Below are 26,638 nucleotides of genomic sequence, written 5' to 3'. Positions count from 1 at the left end.
CCCCTCAGGCACCATGGTGATATTACGAGGGAGAAAGCACGTACACAACAATGACTAGTGAGATGTGGTAAAATGTTAAAGCGAATCGATTAGAAGTGCACGTGGTTTTTGAATCATTTATGACTAATTGAATTAATATGGACAATCATAGAGCAATCGGTAACTTGTTTCAACGAGGGTAATTTATTTTATTTATTTTTTCATTTATTTATTATTATCGCCCCGAAAATAGCGCATTTAACCCATTCGGGTAAATAGACGGCGATTCGCCGGTTTGATACGATTTTCCTTAAGGTAAAAGAGCCGGCGAACTGCCGGTAGCGTCATTGTTGTTGTTGCATTAGGAAATTGTTTATTGAATGAATATTATCTTATAACTAAATATCATGTGCGAAAAATATAACTAAAAATATCCCATGAAAATTCTATGCATCTTGACAAAAATGTCATGTTCTATAAAATAATAAAGGTGAATGAAAACCGTTAGAAAAATATAAAAGGAATTTAGTTTAGAAATTTCCATGAAAAATAAAGATGGGAATGGGTTAAAGCCTTTTACATCGTAGGAAATAAATGAAACGACGACTATCACACACAACCATTTCCTGGGTAGGGGCAACCTACACAGGCGGGAATAGAACCCACGACCTTCGGATTGGCAGGTGAGGACTTAATCCCGCCGCCACCGAGGCCGGCAATGGTTTCGCTTGATATTAAAATGAAATCTAATTTTACTTTTTCGCAGTTTTTTAACTTCGAAATGCTCGCGACGCGTTTCGGACCACAGATCCATCATCTGGAACATGACATGACAGTAAAAGAGAACATCATATTCAAACATTGGAGGAGGAGGTGGCGGAGGATGTGTGAATATGAAGTTCTTTTGTACTGAGTTTTCTAATCCCTGATGACGGCTCTGTAAGCCGAAACGCGTTGTGTGCATTAAAATAATGGGGAACATGCACAATTTTTTTTGAAGTACTGAAATAAGTGGGCCTCTACCTCAAATGTACCCGCCGAAAATTTCGCGTATGAATAATGCTTTTTAGCTGAGTTATGAGTCTTTAAAAATTGATCTTCATCGGCTGCTTGAAAACACGACGTCACGGCACGGTATCCACTGATGACGGACTGAGGGAGTGGATAGAAAATCGATCTACGAGGGCTCAAATGCAAATTTGGCGAAAATAATTGCTGTTTTAACGACAAAATGCAGACTGTGAATATTTTGAGTTGCCAAGGCGTTGTTGAAACAAATAAAGGGGATTTTTTGGGGAAATTTGGAAAGATTAAATGAAAGTAATTTGGTTTCAGATTGTGATCTACGTTGGACACCCACATCATTTTTTGACTTCAAGCCATATTCGAGCATTTTTAATTAGCATTAATTGACGTTTGTGGAGTACTTGGAGAGTTTTGGATTGTATATTTGGACTCGTGAGAAAATTGTCTATTCATAGAGACCAACTAGCATGATGAACAAATTTCATGCATGTTCCCCATTGTGGAAATGTGCAAATACATTCTATTTTAATGTTCCGAACTTCCACTATATCACGCCTGAATCGGTTAAATTAATTACTAATTGTTTCCCGATGATTCCATTACATTATGGCGTTGAAACAGGAAAAATAATCAATTCCTAAGATTTTGATTTTTTTAAATATATATATCAACTACGGGAAAGAAGTGCGGGCTATGCTCAGGGTAAAGGAATAATGATTGTGCTTGAGTTATGCAGTTTAAACTATATTATCCCATATCATTTTATAATTAGGTCTTATTTTGATCGAAATAATTTACGGCCTTTCACAATGTCACAATCAACTGCCAGCAACTCAATACCTCCACTGCAAAAACGCTCAGCAACCGCCCACCGAATCAAATCCGCTCATCTAGTAGCCCAACAATACGAATCCACTCAGCTGGCAGTGTCCGGAACATAAACACTCACCTCCAAGCTTGGAGAATAGGAGATGAGCGTTTTTTACACTCAGGACACTGCCAGCTGAGCGAATTCGTATTGTTGGGCTACTAGATGAGCGGATTTGATTCGGTGGGCGATTGTTGAGCGTTTTTGTAGTGGAGGTATCGAACTCCTTACACTTAACCACACAAAATAGAACAATTACTCATCACGCGTAAGAGAAACAATGGTAAAACGAAAATGAAAGGAGGACCGCAATATAAGGTTCTCATCTCACAGAGATGAACAAAAACTTGATTACAGCATGTCCCCTATTCTTTCCACTTTACCGAAAAAACAGCGAAGGAAACTTATACATAAGTGAGGAGATGTCTTGAAGGGAGTGAGCATTGAAAGTGCGGGTTGAAATTAATCTTACAAAGATTTTCCCCCGTCACGTATCTTGTACTTTTTAAATATTTGATTTTTCTCTGAGGATTTTTCACAAAATTTGTGCATTGCGGTTGACTACCGTAAAGTTATCACCGTGGCTACACCCGGTATACTTACACATAACTTGGTTCATTTAATCAGAAGATCGTCAAGATGAAGATTTAGCGAAAGCCGGAGTTAACATTTGGAGTAGCTTTCTTAAGTTTAAGTTATGGACATATCACCTGTACCCAGCCCTGATCAGAGGGTAAATACTAGTTGAACAGTGCCATGAGTACATGATCGAGTTTTCTGCACCGATTCCACTTTATACATCATTTGCTCACGTCACGGAGACTTCATTTCGCTTTCTCCGATGCAATTGTCACAATCACTTTCTTCTTTAAAGATTTTCTGCCATCTCATCTAGGCACTATTTTATCTTGATTGAGTATCTTTCTCTGAATTTACTGCTTTCTCCATCGACTTCCACAAATTACTCACCGAATCGTCGAAAAAAGAATTAAATACGGTATTGCGGGAATAGAGGGAATGATCATCATCATTAGTCAACAATGAGGAGGTTGCTTGGATGCAGCTCTCCATTCCTCTCTCCTGTGTGCTGACCTTTTCATAGTGACGTATTTCTTCTCTCTAAGATCCTCAATAATTATAATATATCCAATGTAACTCATTCGGGGCTGTCCCTTGTCCTTCTTCCCATCCACCTGTCCGTCTATGATAGTTTTAATCAGGCCATCATGCCTCACAATGTGCTCAACTAAGTAACCAACGTCCTCTCCTCAATGTGTTGACAAGACTTCTCGTAAGTTTTTCCTGGATGTACACAATTACTTATACCACTTTTTTATATATAAGAGCGCGACCCGGGTTTCAATGAATTATCATCATCTTCATGCGCTAATTATGATTTGTTTATCTTCTTGTTACCTAGTTACTTGATGAATTTTAAAACGGACGCCAGAATAGGGGAAAGGATGGGTAGAGATATTCATTTATTAGAGTGCTGTCTCGACTTCAATAATTTTTTTAAATTTCTAACTGTTCCCTAGAATCCAGTTCACGGCGGTCATTGCAAAAGTTTAAAATATTCATTTTAAAATCGCTTCTATGGCAGTTACATATTAAGTGTTTAGCAAAATTACTTTTTTCATCTTTGTTATGTTTGTAAGCACTTAAATGTTCTTTCTTCCTGATTTCAAAACTTCTTCCTATCTGTCCCACTACATAAGACTACTAAGACTTCTCATACTATTCCTTGCACTTCCTTATTCCTTACTTTGGACATCGGATTTATTTACATCATTCTTCCGTAGTACCACATTTCGAATGCTTCCCCTCTTGACTTGTCTGCTTTGAGTTCTCCCACTTTTGACTGCTGTCTTCGTCCAAGCCTCCCTTCCATTCAGAAGCATACTCCACATGTAGCATCTGTTGAATCGTTTCTTTACTTCTTAACTTCTTTTCAACTGTCAGTAGATTCTTCTTTTTGCAGAAAGCCCTCTTCAATATTTGTCCTAAAAGGGAATATAGAAAACTAGAGTTTTTCATAAGACTTTTCTCCCACTCCTCATAGCACTTCCTCAGTACCTAAACGGTCGATCAATTTTATCCACATCATTCTCAGGCAGTACTACATTTCAAATGCTGCCACATACTCATTTTTCCGCTGCTGTCAACATTCACGTCTCGCTTGCATTATCAAATATGTTCCAACTGTAGTATATGGATACTTTTTGCTTGATTCCGTGTTTTTATTCGAAGATGTGAGAACACTCTTCCCTTTGTAGAATGTCCTCTTTACCAGTGCTGCTCTTCCAGCGTTTTCTTTCTTGCATCGTTCAACGCCGGTTATCTCACCTCCTGGGTAGCAAAACTCTGTCACCTCTTCAAGCTTCATATTTTGTTTTCCCGAACCAACGCTTTTTTAACGTTTTAATCGATCAAATGGAAAAAATTAGAATGCATTGTGTAAAAAATAATGGTTTATAAGCCGGCGAAATCAAGGCTTTGAATTTTTCGAAGTTTCGTTATTTGAGATGAATTGATGAAATTTTGACGCTTGGTCTGTCAAACTCAGGACTCTAAAACTCATTTTCACAGGTATCCACAAATCGATTACAAGCATTAAAAAAATATAAATCGAGAAAAAAAAACAATATTTTCGTCGCATTATTGATCTGGAGTCGATTGAAGTAAAGTTAAATATAATTAATCGAAGCGGGCGTAACTTGGTGGAAATCCATAATCGCAGGAATAGAAATATCAACAACTTTGCTATTTCCATATCGTAATTTATTGACACCGACCATAGTTTCGTTACAGGGTTACACCTTGATAATGTTATTCTTGATCTTTCTATTCCTATAAAGTGAAATAATTTTTTGGGGTACATATAGTTTTATTTCATTCCATTAGCTATCTACAAAAATACGAGCAATGCTATGCTAAACAAATAGAAATTATATTTCTATAATTTTTGTTTTTTTTCCCGGCGAACAATTACAGTGAAGTTTTCTCGGGTTTCGCACCGGGTCAGGTCCTCCATTTCTCCTTCCTAACGTTTCGACGGACCACTCGCCCATCGCCATCAGGGATTCAGGAATCCAATACAAAATCCTCAAAGCCTCGGGGTATGTATACAGATTTCTGATGGTGAGGGCGGTTTAGCGTCTCCTGATTGGCTACCAGTCCCCTCGTATTTTTAAGAGGTGGTCCCACAAATGGCTTAAATTATAGTCACAGTCTCTGTTCATATTGTTGATGTTTTTTTCGAATCTGAATGGATTCCTTTACTAAGCGATCCCAGTATCCGCGAGGTCGACACAGAAGCTTTGCTTCTTTCCAGTGAATCATATTGGAAGGAGAAATGGAGGACCTGACCCGGTGCGAAACCCGAGAAAACCTCACTGCAAATATATTTCTACCTTATCATAACAAATGGTCAAAAATCCTAATATTAGTTTTACTGCACTCCCCACATAGTAGGGTAGTTTCCTACATCAAAGAAAATGAAAGGCATTGGTTGCGATTCCTTACCCACTATTAGTCTATTATACCTTACCCACCACTAGTCTAATATACAAATTATTTGGTTTTAGGAATCCCAGTTTAGACGAATGGCAATGGTCAATTTTAACCGCATTTGAAAAAGGCCAGATTGGCGCCCATGCGATGCCACTCCACGTGACGTAACAGGGACCTAGTTTTTATACGAGTAGATATAAGTTTTAAATCGTCTGAGATTACCAATGCATGCATGAGGCACAGAGCTCAGGGAAACATCTGTTAATAATCACCTATTAAAACTGCCTATGGTCGGAAAGTATCCTTCGTTTGATAAGGTATTAAAAATCCTTATTTAAGCCAAGCGCTACCTGCTAGCAGGGTACCCTGCTACCTGCTAGCAGCCTGCATCGCAGCAGCGCACATATCCTCACCCCAAGGTCACCTCACACGGTGGCAGCGGGAACCAGAACGACGTCACACGGGCTTTTCCCAGCATTCATACTTAGCCATTGCGTTTTCGTGCGCTTCGCAGAAAATAGATATCGTCATTTAAAAATCTAGAAACGTATAATGCGTAGTCCGGGAGTAATTATCTTTCGATTTAGGCAATGAAAAATAATAGGAAACCACCCTACTCTCCCATAAGCTTATATTTTCACATCTACGTATTACTTCTCTTTCACATCTTTCTTTACCTGTTCCATACCTTTTGATCGAGGCAGGGGCGATCTGGCCAAATTGGCTGGTCGGCGATTGCCGAGGGCCCCGAGCTTAGGGAGTCCCCGCAACGTTCCTATCCATCACGAAGCGTATAAAAAAGGCGCAGTCTCAAAAACCCAAGAGTACTTAAACCAAAGTTTTTTTGCCGTTATGAAATTCTACGTCTTCATTGGTTGCTTTATTTACAGCATACTCTGTGTAATAAGAATACAAATAAAAACAAAATAAAGTTTTCTGAAGTTAGAAGAGGCTTTTTTGAATGAGTTATTCGAAAAGTCTATTTTAGAGTTATTTTTACATTACAGAGCGGTTTCAATAATTTATAGATAATAGAACAATAATGCATTGTTAAATTTTATAATCTCACTTTTCATCATATTTTTCTTAATAAATTGCTAGTATTATAGTATTTTTTTTTACTTTTATCTGGCTTATAAGTGCCATAATAGCGGCAAAAGCCATTTCCGGGAATGCAATTTCGTAAAAATTTCCCGCGGGAGAACCCCCTCCACGGTATGGGGGGTCCCGTCATTAGCCCCTGTCGAGGGCCCCCAATCTTCCCAGACCGCCCTTGGTTCGAAGTCTTGCTTTTCCACCTTTTATTAAAAACAATTTTTTTTAGATGTCCTTGCGATGAAAACCTATGCGTACATAAAATAACCAGGAGTTGCATTCAAGCTTATTCCTTTGATAGCAAACTCTTAAGCTCTCGGCCAACAAAAGTAATGTTGAAATTGTTTCTTCTAAAATTATACTTTAGCGAAAATATTTATAAAATCAAGCCTAGCGATGCTTCGCTGTGACTTTTCACCAAACCTTCCTTCAACTCCCTCATTACGCCACGACATTTACGGATGCTCACTCTTCAAGTGTTTACGATGAACTGATTTATTGGGAAGTGCTTGACGACAGCAGATAAAAACGACCCCCACGAGGCTATAATGGTAAAGTGGCTATCTTTGGGAAACCGAGGCACTATATCTTCCAGTATCACGCGTCGTATATCACCTCGCATAGAGATACATACTAATTTTGAGCATAGATATTTTTATCACCAAAGCCACACGTTATTATCCATCCGTCATTTTCTACTTAATAATATCCATTGCTAAGCCATAACCTCACGCATGATGGTCTGAGGAAGACCATGGAGACAATTGAAAAAAATAAACAATCCATGAACAAAAGAGTAATAATACAAAAAAAATATAAAAACGTTATTATCGCGATCTAAAAAGGATGCAAGTAAATTTTTGTTCCATCAATTTTTCAATTAACTTTAATGCAAATAAATTTATTTTTTGGACTCATTTGCCTGTTATGATCATTACTGTTGCTTTAAATTATCTCAGCGCCGCCATTGGAGTTTGGTGGTCATTAAAAAATAAATAAATCTCCATATTTAACTTTAAATTCTGAATAACAATCGAGATACAGTTAAAATAATCATAAAAGTGTTATAATATTCGATTGTCATCTAGTTCTGACTTATCCTGAATTTCAGCTTGATAGCAAAAGGGAAAAGTGGGTTAAAATTAAGTTGCACGGTTGACCCGGACAAGATGACAAACAAAAAAGCGAGTTTGTTCAAACGTTATGAAAAAGATGAACAATTTTTTTGTGATTCACTTTTAATTCGCGCTGACTTTTAGTAAATCAAATGGATAGACCGAGTGAATAATAGGAAAGTCCTAAGAAGCTTATAAGAGAATCAAAACCTCGTGAAAACCTTGATAAGAAGACGGAACACCTCATTGGCCATATCTTGAGGCAAGATGGCATTGTCGAGGGATAAGTAGGTGGCTAGAACGGAAGATATAGACCTACCGAAAACGGTATAGTTCATGAAGGATGAAAGAAATACATTTGCGTGAAAGGATTCCTTGATATGAGAACTGAGTGGAGAGCTGCATAAAATCAATCTCAGGATAGTTGACCACTTATTATGATGAAGCGACTTTTTATGTAGAAAAACAAAATGAAATTCCAATTATGTAAAATTTGTAGGCGAATTTTAGAATTCGAAATTACAGTATTTGAGCAAAAATTATCATTTTTTGCGTCACAAATTATTCATTGAACGGATGAAGTAAGAACTACTTAGCGAATGCTATATGTATATTTTTCACTCTACCTTGCAAATTGCAAAGTGTAAGGTTTTATTTTAGGTATGATAATTTCGTCTTCTATTTTAATTATTAAAAAGCATGTGATTCTATTTTTGGAAGCATTAACCGGCTGTCGAGGGCCAGTTTTCAAATTCCATTCAGAAGACGCGTCACTCTCATAAAACCGTATCATTTCGTTACCCTTATCTCGTTTGTAATGTCTGCTATTGTCTTGTAGTTTGTAGAGTATACAAAGTAGGCATACCCTTTTTCACATTAGCAAGTTTATCAACTTTGAAAATTTTTCATCCGCATTTTCTCGGATGTAGTGATTGTATTAATAATTTAGATACAGGCAAACGTTGACAAAGTTCTTTTCGATTTACCACGAGATTTTGAAGGCAATAATTTCAGATTTAAAACTAAAACTATTACATCTAACGGACAAAGTACGAACGGTCCAGACATGGGCGTACCCAGCGAGGGGCAGGAGGGGATCCTTGAACGCAACAACTTGGGAAAACTATAGATTTCAAAACTGCTTAAGCACGTCTGCTGGTTCACAACTTAAAGTTGAGTACCAGCAGACATCAGACTGGTTGGCTACCTCGGATAGTTCTTAATTAAGAGAAGTTCAAATTTCTCTTGATATTAAGCGTAGTAAGGAGGATGGTTTTGTCTATTGAGTGAAAAAAATGGGTTCACAAGTCCTCCGACATCAATTTCAGTAATGATGAGTGGTTCGTGCCATGATGAAAATCATAAACTATTAGTATATTTAGGTTCATAATAAGTTAAGTTACGCCAAGATAATTTATTATGAACAGGCCTTAAAGAGTCGTCTATAGTGGGCTGTTTTACTGGCTGGCTTCGCCACTGACTTTTTGATCACATTCCAAAAAAAGTGCAATTTTATATTTGTTATTCCTGACGTATTCAAGATGGAAAGCTCCTTAAAGAGGCGAGAGAAAGAAATTCAACGAGGCGGGAAAACAGAAACAAAAGAAAGCTACAAAGCGACAAAAGGCCTCAATGCACCCACGCTGCAAAAGGACGCCAATCTCTTCGCCGAGACTTAATGCCTAATAAAACGTTCTCGCTTCCTTGGTAATACCATTTTCTCGCCCAAAGCCCCATCCTCTTTCCCGCCCCTTCCCTTCCTCCGTTTATTTACCTTTTTTCTTGCTAGAGGCGCTTGTTATTCAACGCTCTCGGCATAAAAAAGAAGAAGGATTTGGGAAAGGAAAGCCGGGGAGGAAAATGTTTCTTTTTTCTGTTTTTTTTTTAATTCCTCTACTTTTTTCCCTGCGCGTGTATTTGTTTCGGTACTTAGTAGCTCATAACGATAATTCTGGAAGTTCAATTCCTTCTTTTCTCTTTTTTCTCGAGAAATCCTCTGTTTCTCTCTTCGTGTTCCTTTTCTGGTTCGGAACGCGGTGGTGTGGATGAGGTGTCTTGCAACCTCTTTTTAGGGCGTCAAATTAAAAATCCCGGTTGCAAGCGATCCATGACAGAGGCCTCCAGCGAATCATTCGAAATTGTCATCTACCCAGTGATGGAGATGGAGAGAAAGTGGTTTCCATGGACATAACTGTACGATTGATACACAAAAAACATCTCGTTCACAAAAAAAAGTATCGACAACCGAGTCAAGGAGCACAAACTGAGTGAAAAACATACTTAGTGATTGAAATCCACATTTTTCTAAACCCGTCCTCGAGATTGGCCATCAGATCATCAACATTTTTCTCATACCTTTGTTTTTGGGATGTTTTCATCATGCATTGGGCCAACGCTCAGAAAGAGTACGTAATTTTTCTTTTCTGTGAATAAATTATTGCTAGAAAAGCGGAGAGAGGTACTTGTACCTTAATTTTTATATTTTAATATATTTTGTTTCCTTGAAATCAAATCAAATGCACTTGATATGGAGCAGTTGCGGATAAATCAAGGGTAGAGAGGTCTTCGAAACGCGGTGCTATTAAAGAGAATGTGGAGGGTAAAATGGATCGACCTGTAAATAATAAAGAAATGCTAAAGAGAGTAGGAGAGAAGAGAAGCCTCATCAAACTCATTGAACTCATCATAACGAAACTCTGCGTTCTGAGACGGCTTTAATAATTATAATTATAAAAATCTTTACAAGAATAATATCATTTGTATTACGACTATAAGTTGAAACTTTTTTTTTCATCCTATCACTTCATCACCTTCTGGCATCCCGGTGCGAAGCCCTGGGATCCACGTGTAACGCTGGAATTACAACAAAGGATGGATTTTCCAATAAGCCGTTCAATTGTGATTAATTCATTTTCTCTAAAATATTCTTATATGTGTAATAAGTCCAAAACAATTTCATTCAGTTCCAAGGTTCGCGAGCCAATGATTTAACATATCGTCGCTACCAAACAAACATCATAAAAAATTTAGCACAATTAATTATCATTTACAAAAACATCATTTTCAGTTCATGTATTCACTTTTCGCATTTATTGCTAATTATACATTGTGTATATCTATATCTCTATATAATACCTTACTCCATTGATTTTTATTGCTGAAAAAGGAGTAGTCTGCGTTATCTCACCAATAAAATCCTTAATCTCACTATTTATTTTATCATATTGGGGTCTTACAGCGCTAGTTCTGATAATATCACCATCTAAGTCATCCGTACTTGTTTGCTTTCTACATATGAATGTGAAATTGTATGCCTTTAACTTGCAAGTTAGATAAGGCATCGCTTTTTCCCCACGAGGGCATTTGGTAACACACCTGTACCCAAAGGAACAAATTTTCCCAGATGACAAGATGTTTCATTCCAAAAATCCTTTTAACTTGGGTTACAGGTTGCGCAAAACTCATTTCCTCTGGTTTATCAATATTAATCCAGCCATTTATAATGAGTAAACTTTCACTGATGATACGAGCTTTTATAAAATTTCGGATTCGCTTCAGCTGAGTCTTGGCATCTACCTTTATTTTCAATACCGGAAGAGTTAGAATAGGAGCCTCCGGATAAAACAGGAACGGATGTTTGTTGCCAGTGATAGAAAGTATTTGATCTCATTTTGATTGGAGGAGTGCCCATCGATTGGAAAATTACTATAATACGATCGCAATCTATAGTCACCATAATTGCACACAATTTACTATCACCATTATCGCACACTAAGCATTAATTTAAACATTTAGGTTCCAATCATTCCGCCCCATTTCTTCAGTGGAAACTAGAGGTAGGAATAGGTTTTTTTTTCGATAAATAAAACTCAGTGTATTATTTTGAAATTCTCTGGACACATAGAGGTGACTCATATCAAATTTTTTTCGTCTCGAATCAAAAAAATTTCCTTCATTGCTTCATTTAAGAGGTAAATTTTTTATATTTGAGATTAAGATGACCAGTCTCAAGGGTTTTTTTCTTCATGAACTCTGAAAATTTCAAGAATATAGCGTGAATTTTGGGCGAATGCGAAAACTGATAAAATAATACTATTTAGCTGTAATGATACGTAACTCTTTTGACGTTGTTTAAGGAGTAGGGGATCATAGAGGTGAATTCCTACGAGCTATAAATTCGCTGAATATATCGATAAAATTTCTACGGTAGGTGTGGGCCGTTGAGAAAGGTAATACGAACATTTTCAATTCCGATCAAGAAATATTTTGCGATGGTATTTTCTGGGATGTAGAACTAACTTCAAATTGTTTCATGAAAATATTTAGAAATTTAATATCTTGAATAGCTTCTCGGGTTTGACACCGGGTGCTTTTTGGTATAGCTAACGACGTTTTGGGTATCGATTCGGCAGAAATGTCAACAAGTATCTGGTGGTAAACCCGATTAGCTTTCCAAACCGCTGGTCTTCTGGGAAAACTTGGCTCTTTTGGGTCAATGTTCAATTGCTAGTTCTATGATATTAGAATTTCCATATCATATTTACTATAGGTGCCTTTTTCGTTCCTTACTTTTTTATTAGATAGGTAGGTGTAAATCCAATACTGCCGCCAGGCAATAGCCTACTTGCAGCAATATGTAATAATAATAATTTTTAAAAAATAAAACCGGAGAGAGAATTCTTCTTGTCACTCATGGTCCCTTGCTCCTCTAAGAATAGCTTTACATACTGGAGAAACCAACGAAACGAAAATGAAATGAAACGAAGCCAATGAAAAGCAAGAGAAATTTGGAATGCTGGTGAAGTCTTTTCGAGTTTTCCTACGGATAAGTTCATTGTAGGCCGATGTTTCGATGGCTGCCTCTGCCATCATCTTTAGGGAATGACAAATTGAGATTGGTGCCTTCCTATGTACCGGTCATGCCCCGTACAGATTAGGATTGTCCTAGCGATCGTCTTAACGATAGTTGACAGAACTAGCCGCGTGAATGCATGTTCGAACAATAGTTCGCGTAGTTCCTAAAGTTGTCACTTTACACTGACGACAAGACTCTCTACTAACTTTCCTACCTTAAACTACGTACCTACTTGTATTTCTCACTCTTCGATTCTCGCTTTTGCGTTCTGGTCTCAATTGGGACACCTTTCCAAATGGCGTCCTGCCCAAATCCTGGGATTTAGGTACCCAAATGGCGAATTGGGATAGGGCTTTAATTTCCAAACCCTGAAGTGACGACGGCGGACATCTTGGAATATGGCGACCCAAATTGAGTTGGAACTCAACTCATCAACCATGGTGTGTAGTCGCAGCGAGTTTTTGGGACTGTAGTGAGGTCTCCTAATACCAACGTAGGAATCGCGTTGATTTTGATATGTATCCGAGCAATATCAAGACTCGAGTAACGTTCTAGAATACGGCCCTTTATTTAAAACTTTAATTTGAGCTATATTGGCTTAGATAAAGTTATTTTTAGCATGGTGCATTAAAAGTCAGTATTGTCATTGACATGATGAATCTGTTCCAAGAAGTCACGCCAGAGAGACAGCCAATAGGGTAGTTTCCTATTATTTTTCAATTGCCTAAATCGAAAGATTATTACTACTGGAGTACGAATTTCACACTTTTAGATTTTTAAATGACGATATCTATTTTTCGCGATTAAATGAAAAGTGAAAAATTTCAAGCGCGCGAAAACGCGACGCGTAAGTAGGAATGATGGGAAAAAGTCCGTGCGACGCATTTCTGGTTCCCCCTCCCGCCTTGTGAGGTGACCTTGATCGAGGCTCTGAGCGCTGATAGGACGCAGGATGCTAGCGGGTAGCTGAGTACCTTGCTGGCTGGTAGCGCTTGGCTTAAAAAAGGTTTATTAATACCTTATCAAACGAAGAAAACTTTACGACCTTAGCCAGTTTTAATAGGTGATTATTAAGACATGTTTCCCTGAGCTCTGTGTCTCATGCATGCATTGGTAATCTCAGACGATGTAAAACTCCTATCCTCTTGTGTAGAAAGCCGGTCCCTGTGACGTCACGTGGAGTGGAATCGCATGGGCGCCAATCTGGCCTTTTCAAATGAGGATAAAATTTGACTCTTGCCATTAGTCTAAACTGGGATTTCTAAAACCAAATAATTCGTATATATTGAATACACTAATGGTGGGTAAGGAATCGCAATCAATGCCTTTCGTTTTCTTTGATGAAGGAAACTACCCTATTATATCCTTGAGAAGGAAAAATTCAGGAAATGAAATTTAAAATAAGATTTTATTAAAATCCTGATACTTCACCTTCTTCATGAGCATTTATTTGATGAAAAAATACTCCAATTGAAATAAAATAACGAGTAAACTATCGCAATGTCGTCGGTAACAGCTAAATAGATCTCGAATTCTGACGTTTCCATCTTCTTGTCCTTCTCTGCCATTTCCACCTTTTGCCATTTCGTCGGTCGTCTCTCTTGTTCATTTTTACTTTTAGTATAAAACTAAGGATTTTATGACTTAATTGAAACATGATTCCAAATAAATAATGGGTGTATGGCGATATTTTTGGAACCTTGTGTAATATAGGGATTGGGGCGGTCTGGGGTGATTGGAGGCCCTCGGTCGGGGCTCATGATGGGGCCCTCCTTTCCGGGGGCATAATCGGTTCCTCCCCCGTAGAATTTTAGGATATTGCATGCTCGGAAATGGATATATATAACGCTATTCCGGCTCTTTAAAACCATGTAGAAGTTAATGAAAATTGTAATTTCGTCATATAAAACGAAAATTGAAAATTTCACAACTGATAAATTCAAAAAATTTATTATGGTTTTATTATCTATTCAGCGATTTTTTTCCTTGAAACTGCACTGAAATCTATTTTTTTAATCAATCATGTTCTCTTTTATCTTCTGACACTTAGTGTTTAATAGTGTTTATATGATCTTTATACACAGAGTATGTTGTACATAAAGCAACTGACGACGACGTAGAATTTTACACTGGCAAAAATTTAGTTCAGGTAATGTCAGTCTTTTTTCTTACTACACGATAGATGCGGACCCTCAGCAATCGCCGACCAGCCGAGCTGGCCAGACAGCCCCTGTGTATGGGTACCTTTCCCTAGTTAAATATCGGAGACTGCGTGCTAGGCATAAGAAATTGGGAATAAATATCTTTAAGAGCGACACGGAGACCATCATATAAGAGCTCCTCTATATTTCCAGGTCCGACAGAAGGGATAAATTCAGAGAGATATTTTGCCGAACGCAAAGATGAGGGAATTCTTTTTCCCCCAAACCATAAAGGGCTTTAAATAAATGCTATTCTTAATTTTGTTTTAGCGTTTGCTTTTTATATGAAAACGGCTGGTGTTTTGCTTTGTACGTGTGCACGGTAGGTGCACCAGCATCCCCTGCCACGCGCCTTTTTAGGCGGCTTGCGGGGTAATATATAGGTATAGAGGAATATATATGTGCGCTCTGATGAAGAGCAGTTTTATCATCGCGTCCACTGGCAACCTCCTTCCTAGACGCCTTAGATGGGGAACCAGGGCTAACGAGTCTCCTCGCGGCGGGAAAACGCCACGCCAGTCACGAGGGCAACCGTCACCATTTCAACTTCTCTCCACATCCAGATCACGGGACAGACGCACTCCGCGACGCTGAAATTCTTTCGCCATGCGAGCGTACTCGGAGTCATTCATAGAGCAGTCGACCTCCCTCTACGATTCGCGCATGCGTATTTAAAATTGTTTGTCCTAATGGAGTTCTAGCGCATACTTGCTGAAGCCGACAAGGTCATGTTTACTAGCGACAAGAATTACATTACCACGCACGCATTTTTTTAAAGGAACGGAAAAGCCTGAAAGAACTGAAATATGCTTTCAGTATTTCATCAGCTGATCCCAAAGCTGGAATTATGTAACACATTCGCGGACAAAATTGTGTGTAGCCCACAGATTTTTTGGATGGAAAAAGTTTAATTAAATGTAAGGAATGATTTCATTGAAATCCTTCAGCTATTCTTCCGTCATGATTTTTAAATTTAATGAAAAATATTCCTAACACCCTAGTGGTGCCTTGCATGGAACCTCTTAGCTGTACATAAAGATGAATAGTTTCCGAAAATGAAAACAAGGACCAACAAACCCAAATCAGAAATGGGAGGAATACTTGACTTGGGTTGATCTAGCAAGTGCTGCGATAATTTAAATTGATGGAATATCTGTTCATATCCCTGATTAGTCCTACGGAAGAACGAAATATTAAATGTCTCTTTCCTGCAGTCTCTTTCTTTCTGTTGACCAAGGGTAGTGCATAGAGGAGGCCCAATTCCATCCCGTAGAAGGCTGATTTCTGTTGCCCACTTCGGTTGCATTGAAATGAGCTTTCAAAAATGTCCGCGGGGAAGCGATGAGTGCAATGCTACATTTTTTCCAATATATTTCAGTGTTATATTTTTCACGGCGAGGAATATCATTGAAAAGTAATGAATTAAGTAGATAACATCATCTTTTGTATAAATTTCAGTTAACACCGCCAATTTTACCTTATTTCCCAGTGAAACTCGGATCAATTTGTCCGTCAGCGACGCCAGTGGCCACTTAAGTAAACCCATTTAATAACGCGGTAGTTGACGACACATTAAAGAGGCCAACTTGAGGATCCTCTTTTCTTATATTCGTGCTGTTTACTCTGATGTTTTTTTCCAGTCTGATATCTGCCGTCGCCACTTTGAACAATAGCTCTCCATTATACTTTCGTGCGCCCATGAAAAACGTCAGCGCGGTGCTTGGAAGCCGCTGATGACTCTATTCCGAAGAGTTTAAGATTTTGGACAAGGGGTTGACAGACGGCGCTATTGAACTGAGTCACGGAGTCGAGTCGCGTTCTGGCTGAGAGGAGAGCGCCCCCCCCTTTGAGAATTCGGAGTGAAAGCGCTCTTTTCTCTTCACTCAGTCAGCGGTGCGATGGGAACGCGAGTAGCCCGAATTGAACCGCGGACGTGGAGCGGGCTATTCGTGAGAAGACTTGCTGAATTCGTCATACTGTCCACCGCGGAACAAATCTGTATGATATAAAGCATCTTAGGGATTTTTAATGCATAAATTAAATTAATATAAAAGTTTATAAAATCACGAATAGGGTGGTTTCCTATTTTTTTAATTGCCTAACTCGAAAGACTATTACTCCTGGAGTACACATTTCACGCTTTTAGATTTTGAAACGACGATATCTATTTTTCTCGAATAAAAAGAAAGGTGAAAATTTTCAACAGCGCGAAAACGCGACGGCTAAGTATGAATGGTGGGAAAATCCCGTGTGACGTCATTCTGGTTCCCGCTGTCGCCGTGTGAGGTGACCTTGGGGTGAGGATATGTGCGCCGCTGCTATGCAGGCTGCTAGCAGGTAGCAGAGTACCCTGCTAGCAGGTAGCGCTTTGCTTAAATAAGGATTATTAATTCCTTATAAAACGAAGGAAACTTTCCGAACTTAGGCAGTTTTAATAGGTGATTATTATTTTAATAGGTGATTATTAACAGATGTTTCCCTGAGCTCTGTGCCTCATGCATGCATTGGTAATCTCACACGATATAAAACTCCTATCTACTCGTACAGAAACTAGGTCCTTGTGACGTCACGTAGAGTGGCATTTCATGGGCGCCAATATCTGGCCTTTTTCAAATGAGGATAAAATTGACCATAGCTATTCGTCTAAACCGGTATTTCTTAAAGCAAATAATTTGTACATCATGAATACACTAATGGTGGGTAACGAATCCCAATCAATGCCTTTCGTTTTCTTTGATGAAGGAAACCCTATTTGTGTATTCCAACTAAGGACTGTTCGTCAACCTTTTAAAACATAATAGAATTTGAGGTATAATGCTCTTCATTTTATAAAATTCTAATTTATATAATATTCAACATGTTGCACTGCCATGTAGTATCACCAGTCCTGATTATGCCGCATTGCATTTAAACATGTTGATGATGTGTATTATTTATGGCAATATTTATGTGAAAAAGTGCAAAGTATTTTACCTCATGTCCTACAACGGATTTCCACAGAATATCAGCCTCCGCCATTCATTTCATAAAACATAATATACATATTGGGTCAGTTAGATATCAGCTGAAAAGTCACAAAAAGAAGACTAAGATATGAGTATGCAACAAAAGAGAGGAGGCTATGGCAAACATTAAATTAGGAAATCAAAATATTTTAGGTGAGAAAGAGTTCCGAATTAACAACGATGGACGAAGCAAGAAAGAAATAGTCAGTAGAGTAGTTTAAAGTATACCGGGACTAGCCGTGGTGATAACTTTTACGGGAGTCACCCGTAATGCACAATCTGCGAAAGATCCACAGAGAAAAAATCATCCTCCTTGACCGGGATCCCGGTCCCGAATTTTTTCTCTGCGGATCTTTCGTCAGTAGAGTAGCACAGGCGAGGAGGGCTCTCTACGAAAAGAAGACTCCAAGTAAACAAGTGGGGAATAAATCCATCAGATTTAACATATGCATCATATTTCTCAATGGGAACGAGGCTTGGACGTTCAAAGGTGCAGATATCTCAGGAGAGGAAACTTTCGAAATGTGGTGCTACCGACGAATGATGAAGATAACATGGATGGACCATGTAAGTAATGAGGATGCGCTAACAAGAGTGAAAGAAAACAGGAGTCTTCAACAAACCTTAAGGAGAATACGGGACAAGAGGGCTTACTAAAAAAAAGATGACTCTTCTTAAATCTGAGAATACAAGCATAGAAGTAAGGAAACAATTCATCATATGCTACATATGGAGTATGATTCTCTAAGGAAGTGAGGCTTGGACGTTGACAGCAGCAGAGAAGTCAAGAGTGGAAGCATTCGAAATGTGGTGCTGCCGAAGAATGATGGAGATAAAATTGATCGACCGTGTAAGTAATGAAGAAGTGTTAAGAAAGTGGGAGAAAAAAATGAGTCTTCTAAAAACCTTCAGCAGAAGACGGGACAACTTACTTGTCCACATTATGAGACATGATGGCCTGATGAAAACAATCGTTGAAAGAGAAGTGGGAGGGAAGGAGAACGAGGGACCGGCCCGAAAGAGTCACTTCGGACAGGTTGTAAAGGATGTAAAAGAGAAGAAATACGTCGCTATGAAAAGGTTAGCGAATAGGAAAGCAAAATGAAGAGGTGTGTCGAGCCAATCTTAGGACCTTGATTTGTGATGATGAATACAAAAGTTTATACAATCATGAATGTGTGTCAGCAAAATTAGTGCTATTCCTTAAAATTTCAAAACATAATCTATTTGGCCAAAGAAATTTACAACGTTAACATAAAGCTACATCCAATAAATAATGTAAATTGAAAGGATATAAAAATATTCGCCACTTACGAGATCATTTTTTCAAAAATTATATTTTACAATATCTTTACAATTAAGAAGTCTACCACAGAACGACGGTAAACGAAGAATATTTTTCACGTTGTACGAGAAAAACTCTTCTCTGTGTTTACTAGTTAAATTTAGCCTATTCTTTGCTCTACGCGCCTGTTAAGATTCTCATCCTTTCTCGCCGAACATATTGGAAACGCTGCATTCTTTATCAAGTGATTTTTAACAATAAGCCATTACTGGTTTGACTGGTATCTAGAATCTAGATCTCCCTCATATGGTTCCCAATCGGTTCTGCAGTTGAAGCGGTACCGTGCCATAAAATAACGCAAGATATTTTCCCAGATTCACTATCTGGGAGCTTCCTAGATTGGCGCGCTATGAGTTACTATGTGCAACCACTATTTCGCAAAAAATAAGAAAATATTTCACTAAAACAGGCTATGCTATTTTATTTACTAGCGATCCTGGAGAAGATGGCCGAATCGGAAATCGAATCGTTGATTACATTCTAGCTCCTGCTGACCTGGTGTCAGTCCCGATAGCTTTTCACATAGCCTTTCATATATGTATCTACTTTTAGAACATTTTTGAAGACTTGAGAAAACCACGATTTCGCCGTCAACAAGTGTAAACTTGGAGGAATCGGCCCAAACATTCGCTGCAGGTGGGAAAGGGAAAGGCTGCTTACGATATTACGATGTTTTCATTCGCTGCTTCTGAGCCCCACCCCGATACCTCTGTTACGACCTGCGGAATGAGAGAGCTTCGTATTTGCCCTCCACAATTCTACCCCCCCTCCGCCCAACAGGCCTTCGGAATCGTGACTTCAGTGACGTGAGATTAGGAAATGCAGCCGTTCCTTAATAATATCGCTTTTTTTCTTCATAGCATGACGCGGACTCATCAAGGCTGTTTGGTACGAAACGAAATCCTTCTCGTCTCTTGAGGTTACGTGTCCAGCTCCGCGTCGCCATTGATTCATTATGTCTGCGTCGTAAAATGCGAAATTATTGAATTTTTCCTGATTCAACGACACCTAGAGCTTACTGAATCCTTGGACACTGAAATGTATTCGTACTGTTACAGCTGGTAGTGATGCTGGCATTTATAGAAAAATTTAGTACTATTATAGTAATTCATTAAAATAAAAAGATCTATTTTAGGAATTCTACACAAATTCCTTATAAGGTGTCTAAATTTTTAAGGAACTCTACAGTAATTTTGCGCAAAAGTTAAAGAGGTTTTTAAGGGTTTTTAATTTTTATTAATTTTATTTTTTTTCTTTTTTTTCTTCGCTTACATGTTGGACGTTTTCGAACAAACTCATTCAGCTTCTCAAGCCTAAATTTTCCCTAGTTAATATTTTATCCTAGCCTCCTCTCTTTCGCTGCATACTCTAAAGCTCATACATACTGTTACACAGTGGTGCAGCGAGGGGGGGGGGGGCTGGGGGATAAACTCCCCACCACACTTGGGAGATAAACACCCCAGAGCTCAGAGAAATTTTTAAATTTAATCCATTTTACTTATTTGGATCAGTATTACTTATAGAATAGTTTTAGAATTTATCAAATATCCCTTAGAAAGCCGTAAAACTCGCCATTTTTAACCATTATTCTTAAATTTTTTTCTGGAGGAGGGCCCCCGCAACTCCTGCCTACCCTGGTGGGTATGCGATACCCCCCACACCCGTAAGTATTAGTTATCCTAAAATCCCCCCCTAGCCTCAATTCCCAGCTGCGCCCCTGCTCCTACATACTACATACTCATAGTTAACCTTTTCTAACCCAGAGCTGTTTCAGGGAGAAATCAAATTTCAAGATTTTTCATTTTGAAAATTTTACACTCAATGATAATTATCCTGGTAGCTAAATATTTTATCATTAAAATTTACACTACAAAATAATATTTAGCTCGGATATCTCCTAAACATAGCTGAAAGTTTAAACATTTTTGATGTTGCTTAGAAGCAACATTGGGTTATAAAGGGAAATCTTAGTCTTATTTCTGTTGATTTTCAGCTATATACTGAGCTCTTTTATTACGTACCTACCAGCTCCGTCTCGTCTTTTAACGGTTTCTTTTCGCGAATCAGACTCCTCCCGCCGTGCATTTGAAACTCCTGTGAGAATCCGTCTCCGCGACTGCGTTGAGTGAGTGATTTCCCGTTTGTTGTTTTGCAGCCACTAGACCGAGGTGGGAAGCGGGTCTTCGCGATTCCGCGACCTTTGACCCGCTTCAAAAGAACAGGTCCGACTCCCGTGAACTTCTCCCACGATTCACTTGGCCCGGAATGTTAATGAGGACCGGTGACAAAGAGGAAAAACTGTAAAAAGTTAACCTCACAAACTCTCATGAGATAATCAGATTATCGCGGGAAGCGCCCGCCACAAGAATTTTTGGTATAAAATGAAAGTATCAATCCTTCCTGAGACGCCCCGACGCAATTGTGCAAGTGCCTACATGCCATAGATGCAGTGGAGTCCCGCTAATCCGGACACGTTTAATCGAACTTCCGATTAATCCGGACAGTGCCGAGACAAAATTTTTTTTCGAAGAAAATTAACTTTTTATATTTACCGTGCAGTTATTTTCTTTGATATTTAGGCCTTATACATAGTACAATAGTTCCTTTAAGAACAAAGTTTAAAAATAGCACTCTTTATACACTATTAACTACGTAAAATACTCACTAATGTATTTAATGTTAATTGCGGATATGGGATGTGATGACTGTCGATCGTGCCAGGCGGCATGCAGGACAATACACACATGCATACCACACGGTCATAAAAATATTTCTTATAGTGACAAAAAATACCTGCGAATTCATGCAAATGCAAGACTGTGCAATGGCTAGTAATTTCTTTATTGAATCTAGGGAAGATTGGAACAAGTTCAGATGTATTTGAAAATGAAATGAAATTAAAATTTATTTCAAAAATATTATTTATTTATGTTTGATTATGTTCACTAACTACTGCAAAATATAATTAATATTTTTTCACTTTCTAGTGAAAACCCACCCCTCGGACGAGGATTGGAGTCAAGAACGAAAATCTGGATCACTGGGAGTTCCCGCTAACAAGTAATTTGGGATCTCCGACATCCAGAGAGAACGCAGAAAAACTTTCAAGAGTTACTCTTGCATTGATCAACTATGCACTTTGCGAAGTTGTAAGGTAAGTTATCCACGAATGCGATGGTGGCAGCACCGTCACTAGCGGAGAGGTGGTCTGTTGCAAATGGCCATATGCATTAATTATTGACGAACGGTGTTTATGCATTAAAATTTTAAATGCCTCGAATCCTCCACCTTGGAAAATACACCGACTTCAGCCTATTATTGGAGACGCGAAACCATTAAATTCGATAAAGTAATTTATTATATACCTCGCATGCAGTGTGATCTATTGACAGGTAGGTATGTCCTCGAGACAGTTTCAATAAGAATCCTCACAAGGTTAACTTTTCCATCTTGTCAGGAAAGGATACCAGATTCAATTCTTTATATAATCCAATATTACGTAGTAGAAGGATTCAGTTATAATTTTACATGTTATTGATGACCCCAGACGTTATTTAAATCGGTAAAAGCTTCATTATAATCATTTCTGTAATGATCTCCGGTGCCCTCAATTTCGATCATTTTAATGTATTTGAGCAAATCATCCATTCCTATGCGGGACTCGAACCCGCGAACGTCGGTTTGGCAGGCGATGATTAAACCCCTCCGCCACCGAGTTATTGAGTCTGAGGTTCTGGTGAAAATCGATATGCTGGAACATATTTATCGGAAACCATCACATAAATATATAGAAAAAATGTGTCTTTCTCCCAACAAAAACGTCCGTATCGAATGCTATTTGGGTGTTATCATGAGTCGATAATATTTTATTTCAGTCAAATCATAGACTTATGATAGCATATTTCTCATAAAATGTTGGTAACATGGGTCACAATCTTCACGGACACGTTCGAAAATTAACCAAATCCACCTACGATCAGCTTCATCCCCGCGATATAACCTTCACAAAGCTTCGATTTTTGGGCGCCCGGAGTCATACGATTCGCGGATGCTTTAATTTATTGCTTAGAAGCACTTTGAAAGTATTAATTGCTCTGATAAATTGTAGTGAATGGATTCAAAAATATTTTAAGATATGTATAAACCTAATCATCATGGTCAACATTTCTAAGATTGATTTGACGCAGCTGTCCACTCAATTCTCCGATCAGCTATTTCTTCTCTTTCACATCCTTCTTCCCCTTTTACATATATTTTTTTCAGGGCTTCCTTTTCCGTTCTTACCATCTAATTGTCCCTCGAAGATTGTATTCATCTGGCCTTCGTGCCTCAAAATTTGGCCGATTAGGTAGTTAAATTACACGTAATGAAACCTATAAACCTATGTTACTATTTTTACAGCGTCTACTACATCAGTGCATCTTAAATTTACTCTAGAACTTTTGCTTACGTTTAATGTGATATCCAGAGAGCAATTGGATTCAGTGGCATAATTTGGAAAAAGAAAAGTGTTCAGGGAGAAAGGCTGGCTAAGTGTTCTCAAAGGTGGAGATCCGAAAATCATCGCCTCTCTTCTTATGAGGAACAATGCTCCTTCGGTCAGTTCATTATTTGGTTCCCCACGCGCGCCATGTTGAATGAGATGTTAATTGCCTCCCGCTGAGCGCGAAAACCAATGATATGCGGGTCACTGCTCCTCGCCAGGTGAGAACTGTGGTCCAACAATGGTAAAGGGGGGAGAAATAGTCATCCAGAGAAGAATGTAAACCTGATTCCGGACGATGAACTCCGAGAACGAGAAACTTTTTTTTATTCGCGACGTGACGTATGCTGACTGAAAAAATGGATTCAAACCAATAATATCTTTCCCGGTGTTGCATACAGCAAAGATTAGGAGACTCGAAAACTTAGTGAAACGAAAGTCTCCACTTCGCCGAATCTCAGCTTCATCGACGAGGGGAATTTTATTGTAAGTAAGTACCGTTTTCAAGTATAAAAAAATACATTAAACGGTATGCCCCACTCGTCAGTTGAACATAATATCGCAGTGCTATAATGAGGAAGTTAAATGCATCATTCTATTAATAGCACCACAGAATACCCCGACACTAAATATAATCTGCTTCTTGTTGACCTGAATCAGATAAATAGGCGCTCATTTACGATCTAAAATGAGATTAGTGGAAAGGAACACGATACCACCAGCAAACTGGCTTTTGTCCCAAACTACTTCTGCGGTGTTTAAGATTAGCTTCATAATCCATCTCGCGAGGTCAATGGCTGTTGGAGAGACTTATCAATTCAATAATGATAGCACTAGATGATTGTTCTACACATATCCAGGTGAGACTGGATTGTGCTGCGCGTAGTCAACTGTTATAGGAGGAGAAAAAGGGAAAAACATAATTTCAATAACAAATTATCATGTTCCTCCATTTTTCAAAGGAATATCTCATCTGTAATAAATTAATCATAAAATTAAGTTAAGTGCGTCAATGACAACAGATATACGAGGTGCATTCATAAAATAACGTATCTTTATTTTAAATTATATTTATTGTTGTTCCCTCAGAATAGTCTCTACAAAAGGCATTTTTTTACCTTTAAATCACTTTGTTACACTATATTTGCTGATCATTCTGCGTTTTTCAATCATTCATTTATCCATTTCTTTTAACAAACGCAAATCGCCGAGCTCATAAAAACTTGTCTAACCTTAGCGGCTGCCACAGGCAAAGTAAACAATTATTACAGCTGAAAATTGTATCACAATTCTGGGGCTTATATACCAAAATAACTATAAAAAATGACCATCGGACTCTTCAGATACCGCGAAATTTAAAAACAACGTTATTTCCTGAACATCCCTCGTATTAGGTAACAGATATTAATGACAGTTATACTGGCGCTGGTTTAATCTAAAGAAAAACTAATCAACGATATTAAAATCTATAATTTGACGATAATTTATGCAATTGTTTTGGGTATTGCTTGGCGTAATTTTATGTTGGAAGAACACACTATAATTCCACATGAATATACATTTATTGAAATGACCGATGTCACTGCAGAGTAGCAACTTCACCTAAGCGCCTGAAGATTCGGTGTTTAAGCAAAAATTGCCTGCATTATGTTGTCATTGTATTAATATACGGATTAGCAGAAATAATTTTCTACCTTCCTTTAGCCTGCGATAGGATTGCAGTATTTGGAAGATATTAACATTCTTTCGTATTATTTTTACCTCGCCATTGTGTGACAAGGCCGTTAGGCATCATTGTGCGTGAAACGTTGGCTCGTTAGCCAGCCTGCGGCCATCCTTGAACTGGAGAAGTTAGTTGGAATAGCGGTGAAACTGCGGTCAGGAGTCAAAGAACCAGCGAGGTAAAAACAATGGACAGAAAATCATGCATGAAAGTTGCTTACCATTAGAGGCTAAGATTGCCACTCAACGAACGACGTAACTCCAACCAGCCCTCGGGGCTCGTATCCATTCAGATTTTGTATTCACGCCGTAAAGTGTCTAAGAAGGAAAGATGATATTCCATAACTTGCGTTTGCGATGTAAGGAAGCCATATCTATTCCTAACTTTGGCATTGGTAGTAGTTTATTAGGTCTCACATTTTGAGCACTCTTCTTTATGGTAGAGAGGCATGGAGGATGACAGCAGCGGATAAATCAAGGTTGGAAGCTTTCGAAATGTGGTGTTAAAGATGAATAATGAAGTTAAAATGGATAGATCATGTGACTAATGTACAAGTTCTAAAAAGAGGAGGAGAGAAGACTCTTGAAAACTCTCAGTAGAAGGCGGAACAATATCGATACCTCCACTGCAAAAACGCTCAACTAACACCCACCGAATCAAATCCTCAAAGGCTAGTAGCCCAACAATACAAATCTGCTCAGCTAGTTGCCCAACTATAAAAATCCGCTCATCTAGTAGCCCAACAATATAAATCCCCTCAGCTAGTAGCCCAACAATACAAATCCGCTCAGCTAGCAGTAGCCGGAGCATAAACGCTCTATCCAATTCTCCAAAACTTCGAAGGTGAGAGTTTATCTCCGGCTACTGCCAGCTGAGCGGATTTGATTCGGTGGGAGGTTGTTGAGCGTTATTGCAGTGGAAGTATCGATATAATTGGCCACATCATAACAGAGGTACACCACGGATGAAATACATGGAGCAAGTTATGATGGACGTAGAGCGGAAGAACTATGAATTAGAGGTGTTAACAGATTATCCGACAGGAGAATTGAAGTGAGAGCTTCATCAAACCAATGTTAAGATCGATGACTCTTGTTGACGATGAATCCTAGTCCTCCGTGGAATCGCCCTAATAAGGAGGAGTCTTCACAGCCCTGCGATCCAAAGTAATCACTTGAAAACGAAATTGTTTGAGGCTTTCTTCAAAAGTATATTTATCTAAGGAATATGACCAAGTTACTAGTAAGTCACCCAAATTCGACAAGAAAATTGGCAAGATTGACTAGCCCTTGAGGTAACCGATACTCAACGCATTCTATAAGAACCACCTACAAGGTTAATGTATGATCAGGTTCAACTCTGTGGAAGTAAATTTTACAAGTGAAGTTCTTTTTAAATTCGAAACGGTCAAAATGACTCACTTCATGCTC

Source organism: Ischnura elegans, chromosome 2 (assembly GCF_921293095.1).
Source record: "Ischnura elegans chromosome 2, ioIscEleg1.1, whole genome shotgun sequence".
Taxonomy (NCBI): Eukaryota; Metazoa; Arthropoda; class Insecta; order Odonata; family Coenagrionidae; genus Ischnura; species Ischnura elegans.
This window is presented reverse-complemented; position numbering follows the sequence as displayed.